Raw genomic sequence first — 6725 nt, 5'->3', positions numbered from 1 at the left:
ATCTGTTCCATCCAGACGTTCTCTTAAAACCTAACTTGAGTTCACACTGCGGGGATAATAAAAACAGAAGTAAGTTAGTGCTCATCGTGCTGTGCCGGGACCCCTCATAAAAAAGCCTTTAAGTACAGTGGAAAATTGCAAGCGCACAGCGTTTGGATGGAAGAGAGGGAACTCTGGCCGCTAACTCTATGCGTTTAACGAGGCTCCGTGGTCCCTTAACTTTTAGGCACTTTGATTTTTCGGCTCTGGCATCGGGTTTTTATCCGTCAAAGAATTACAACACTGGTGCCTATCTGTATTTCTTGCATAGTAGATGTTGAAATGTGTGGCTCGGGAGTAATGGAATTCTAGCATTTTAAGCTGATGGGATCGTAGGTTTTTCTGGTCGTGACTGACACAACAGCTCAATGTACTTCAGTACTGGGATAGAATTTGGTTGACAACATGGTATAAGGGGGCAAATTCACTTTTTGGATAAACTCAACAGTTAACAAATCCCTCAATTTGGTTTTTACGTCAAATAGGCTAGTTCTCACGCCCTCTTAAAACCAAAACTTATAAGATCTTGAAAAGCAGTGTTCTTGGTTGATGAAAATGTACAATGAACGTTGACACTGAACAAGCACATTCCACCTCAGAGGGAAACACCTCCTGCATTTTAAAGAGCATTTGAGGGTGTTGAAATATGCCGATGAATCAGCCTTTGAGCCATGTCAGCAAAGGAATACATTTGTTAATTTGCTCAGCACCCTGTCAGCACACAAACAAGTAGAAATGTGTAGTGAAGTGTTCTACCTCCCTAGCATCGGGAAAATTACATTGTTCGACTAATTACTTTGACACTGTGAATAATGGCTTTTATTTTTTTTGCTGTCACGAGCGCTATAATATCTGGCTGACGTGAAGCCACACAGAAAAGAAAAAAACACAACAATGCTTTCAAACATGATGACGAAGGAAGGGGAAAAAACATTGTTGTTTTGTGGAGAGCCTCTCCACGGCAACAGCATGCAGTGCACCCTATCGAGGGCCCTCATAATGATTCATTTGCCTCACAAGTCCCCTTAGTAGTGTATAATGAGAGAATAAGTGCTATTAGTAAGACATGAGTGAGATGGTTATCTTCTAAGGCGTATTCATAAGCACTAAAGTAGAAAGACAGGCTTACTGCCCTTGTTAGGACATAAAAAGATGTTAAAGGAAATAGTTATTGTACTCAAGACGCCAGGCAGAATCCCCACCATCAGGTCGTGTTGGCCTCTTCTTATTTTTTATTTTTTTATTTTTTTTCTGTGATTGAAAATATATAGTATGCTGGTTTCTTTCAGCATTTCCTTTGAGGCAGCGTGACTCATTTGTTCACTGAGGTCAGAAGCTGCATTTCGAGTGGCGCACGACGCGCAGCAGCCTACCAGCGCACCAAGATGAATTCTCCTTCAGTGCCACACTCTCATCCCTGGAATATTAGAAAAATATGCTATTAGCAATTATGCTGCCTCTCTCTCTCTCTCTTTCTATCTCTCATTTGTTCTGCAACTGCAGCTACCCACACTGCCTCTGGGTCTCTGGTATCCCCCGCTTCGGCGCAAAATAAAACACTAAAATGAATGTGTCTGTAAACAACGTCCCACAAGTGGATCAGTAATCTGCTGTAGGACATTGTTTTGGCACTTAATATCAAAGGGTTATCAATGAAGAGGGCCAGGATAATTATCACGCAGCCAAGCATTGTCTTCCAATAATTCATCAAAGGCTTTTGAGGAAAAACCCAAAGCTCATTTAAGATTATAATTTATGATTGTCGCATTTGAAGCCTAATGCTGAAGGAGTTATTTCATTAGGTAATCTCCACTCCCCCCTCCGTAGACGTCTTTGGGATGCTAATTTCCTTAAGAGGCAAACACCATCAAGTGCAATTTAAAAAAAACAATAAAAAAAAGAATCTTGACTGTGCTGGGCTTTGTGAATAATTTTACTCGGCCTTTTAAAGTGTGGAGTGGTGCTGTGGAGTGGTTCTGTGCCTGTGAGCAAATCATGCTTTACACGGAGCAGCTGGAATGGGCTGAAATAAGAGTTGCTAATACTGTTGGGGCTGACGTGCCAATCAGGAACTAATGAGTGTAAGAAACTTTCTTTTCCCTTCCTGCGAAAAAAAATCTTCCTTAAAAGTGTCTCTTATGTTCTTCCTCTTCCTCCCTTCTTCATGGAGTGCTCTCCATGAGTTGAAATGTTCTTCTGCCTGAATGCAGTCGCTATAGGCCTACTGTTAAATCCCAGCACGACTTTAAAGAGTTAATCTCTCATTGATGAGCAAAGAGACGATGCTGCAGATTACTCCCTGGGGGAGAAAGGATTTTTGATGGTTTGATTTATTTTCTTTGATGCAGTGGCACTGAACACAGCAGGGGTTATTCCTCTGTCATATTGTGGAAAAAATGCTCTAGCTGACACACACATAGAGGCACCAGCATCTGCACATTGATTCATACACAGCATGATGCAGCTCATATTTGCCAATGTGGGACAGTCCGCCATTTTGTTCCAGATTGAAATACTGTATCTCGACAACTTTTGGGTGTATGGTACAGACATTCATGGTCCCCTTTTCTAAATAGCAAAGACACTACAGAGTTTTATGTAATGATATATATATAAATATATTTATTTAAATTCTTGTGTCAACTTCCTTTCACAGAAATGATAACTAGGCTTACCGTGGTCGGGAGTGTAAGCAACAAGCGAGCACATGTTGTATATTATGTGCTTTATATTGCACATTTTCTATTTATTTTGTTTTCTATAGGATACCACTTGTTTTTGCCTTACTTTATGCAGTATTCGGAATACATTAGGCTACTTATCTTTTTTTAATCCTTTATACCTATTGGCCCATTTACTTACTTATTACTTTAATTTAATTAACTTATATTACTTATTGCAGAATTTACAATTAAGATTACTTTACTTATTTAGAAATCCTTTCTTTGGTCGCCATAGATTCTCATATACTGTAGCACTGTTCCCTAGAATTCACTGTTCCCTATAATTCACTGTTCCCTATAATTCACTGTTCCCTATAATTCAATGCAAAGGAAAAAGTGGAAGCTGTCAGGCTTCACTTACGTGAATGAGCTGCTTGGTTTTAATACTTTTGTTTTCATTATGGGTGGAGATACATGTCCATATACCTAAAAATGTTTGCTTGTGATGTTAACTTCTGTCCATTCATGTGCACATTAATACATTCATGGTTTTTATTGTCCATGACTTCATTAATTGTGTGAGCACCCATGACAAGTTATTTACTGGCTTCTGTATATATAGCCTGCCCATTAAACACGAGAGAATCTGTGGGCGCATAATGACAATCTTTGGTCTCTGGGCGCTCCAGGCATGTTTGCTGATGGAGCCTTATGTGGGCTGGTGTGCTGGGCTAAAGGGAAGAGAGCTGCGGTGCACTGTAGCCAAGTAGAAAGAGCAAGATGAGCTGCCATCACAACAGGATGAATGAAACGAGGGGAACCCAGTCTGTGTTTGTGTAACCAAGCCATTGTCCTGGCTCCTGCTGTAGTGAGGCTCAGTTGTAATGAATTCTCTGGCCATGACAGCTTGAAAATACTCCAAGCCTCGGGTGAGAGAGTGGTTCAGCGCACAGTCACTGCACTTGAGTTGGAATTAATGGACATGAATGTGCCCAGTGCAGAAGGAATAGGAAATGGAACGTGGCCATCCGGGATGACGGGATCTGAGCAGTCGTGGTCACAAGAGCTCGGGGTTTCAAGTGACCTTGAAACATATTGAAAGCACATGACGTAAGATGGACACGACACGACAGGCTCTCATCTCTCTTTCAACACCGCTGAGCAAGAAACTGCACTCAAAGATGACTTTATCTGGAGATTTGTCCTGTGAGATTGTCGCAGTCAGGGAACATTCTCAAATGCCTGAAATAACCAGCCCGATGACATTCTCCCAGGCCAACGTACTCCCAAGGTGGAGGCTGTTCAAAGCAATTTACGGCTTCTTCCTCAAACTTTCTGCTATATATTGTTCCATTTATCTACTGGAGAAAAGCCCATACTGGGGGGGGGGGGGCTTTCTAAGAAAATTATGATGATTTCACCCTCATTGTATCATAAATATTGCATAAATCCTCCATCTCTGCTTTCATATTCGATTACACAGTTTACAATGCATTGAATATTTTTCCGTTTAAAGATTCCCTTTGATGAGTTTTGTGCAATGCAGGGGGCCAATATTCACCGGAAGTCTTCTTCTCATGGCTGTACCATTAGGATTCAGCGGAGCCTGAAATTACACATTAAACAGTTGCTGTCTGTAGGAAGGCAGACGCATATTCAAATAAAGAGGAGAACTCCGCCTTGTTAGTGCGATGACAATCTTAATTTGTTGTAGGGTGTGAGTGGCATTCCATCTTTGCGACGAATTGTGTCAGTCAATACGGCCCTACTCCACACACCAGGTGGTACGTGTGTGGTATGGGGTTTGAGCTGAAACCCTTAGAATACAAAAGTGAGGCTGCATTGCACTGCCAAGCATGAAGGATCACAAAGACACCAATGTAGAGTAAGACTGCCTTTGTTTTTCCCTGCAAGCTCATTATAAAAAATCTCTCAACCCTGAAACATTGACAAGAAAAGTGTCAGTGAGGAAAAGGCTGGTGAATCATCAGAGAATGTTGCGAAAACAAAGTTTGTGTGTCGTTGCGCTTGAAAAAAAATAGGAATTTCTTTCCCAGTTGGAGTCCATAATCTTATTAGGTGGTTCAAAAACCAGCTCTACCATCATGTAAGTGTTTCAATTTGTACATTTTCATCTTCACACTTTCGTCTGGGTTGTTTCCCTACATGTTGAAGCTTGTTTCCTTGATTGCTTTTTGCTCAAAGAAATAAAGAGCAACACCAAAGAGTCTTGTATTCTTGTGCTAAAGGTTTTTTTTTAAAACAACAACAATCCATACAGCTTTTACAAAATGCTTTTTTTTTTTGTATTGGCTTTGAAAAGATGAGCTGAGGGAGAGAAGGAAACAAACACAAGCCAAAAGGAATGACAGGAACGGAACAAAAATAGCTGTCAGTATTTCACAGTGCAGAAATCTGGTCAATATACTGTATACACAGTGTCAGCTCGTATTTACATGGTCATGCAAATACAAAATATACAGAATCTGTCTTCGCCTGATTCCAAAAAAGATTAATAACTTGTCTTACAGTGTGCACAACATCCAAGGCATATTTGTTACTCAAATAAACAACGTACTTTAAAAAGGACACATGAAAACATGTGAAACATAATAATAGTAATTCCCTCATATTGATTGTCACTCTCTGTTCCTTATTGAAAGGAATGGCCAGCAAAAAAAAAAAAAAAAAATCATTCAAATATAGTAAAGCAATAGTTCCTTATGCTTTTGAATTTAAGGGGATTGTTTAAGATTTAAGTAAAATGTCCATAGAACTGAATGAAATGAATCCATGACTTTGATACTGCGATATGATACGGTTTGGTTACCAAATTAGACCAAGGTAAAGCGACTAGTGTTCAAATTTCTTCACAGATAAACCCAAATGATTTATTTGAAGGTGATTTTTATTTTTTGTATGTCCTATTTATGTGGTTCTATTGTTATATTGTTGAGAAACGTAAACCTGTGCCTTCTAGCGTACTATAAAGAACAACTTCGTAGCCTTATTCCGTGGGAATACATTTGCATAATTGCCTTAGTTTCCCTCTTTAGATCCATTGAATGACACAATTCAAACTGTACTTAATTATAACCCTCTTGTATCTCTTACGTCTCTCACAAAACTTGATAAAAGGTATTCCAGTTGACAATAAAACCTAAAAATCATCACAGCAGTCATTCTAGCTGCTGCCATTTTGGCCAGGCCTTGCTCGGAAAAGGGGTCATTTGACCTCAAGCAATTTTCCCTGGTTAAATAAAGGTTAAATAAAAAAATAATAATTAAATAAAAATAAATATACCGTACAATTTTTTTTACAGAAAATAAGTACAGTAGTGCCGATGTAGACGAAAATGCAGAATAATTGAAAAATGTCATCTCAGGTGGCAACATATATATATTATATATTTCTTTTTGTCAGTAAGTCCCATGAAATGACTCAAACTAACATTGAATTGATCCTCCTATTGTGTTACGTGGTAAATATCTACTATTGTCTGTGTGTCCAAACCCTGATTTTGCCTATTGCTATTGTGCCAATGCGCTCCATTGTAGTCCAAAAACTATTCAAAATGCATCCATGAAACAAACAGATGGACAGGATGACCATGGTCCTCCATTACAATGAACATGAGCACTGAAAACTGGACACACACACACACACACGCCATCCCGCATATGTAAATGCTCACATGAGCATCAAAAGCGTATTAATCCACTGCTGAAAATAGTCCCCGACAATTTTACTCCTCATTGAGTTACATTTCCTAAAACAACCTGGCTCAGTTGTTGTAGAAAACCATTTAAACTTTATTTTTCAAAATTAAACTACAATCAAGTGGGCTGGATTCTAAGTGCTACAGTGCAGACTAGGGAAGTTGTAAAGCATTGAGACGGACTAATGCTTTGTTGATTTCTGTCTTTTTATGGGATTTTCTAACAAAAACAGAAATAGAGAACTCCCCTAGTCTTATCCTTTAAGAGGTTCCTTCCCCATGTCTTTTACAAGGATTTTAGTTC

Source organism: Ammodytes marinus, assembly GCF_949987685.1.
Source record: "Ammodytes marinus genome assembly, chromosome: 17".
Classification (NCBI taxonomy): Eukaryota; Metazoa; Chordata; class Actinopteri; order Uranoscopiformes; family Ammodytidae; genus Ammodytes; species Ammodytes marinus.
This window is presented reverse-complemented; position numbering follows the sequence as displayed.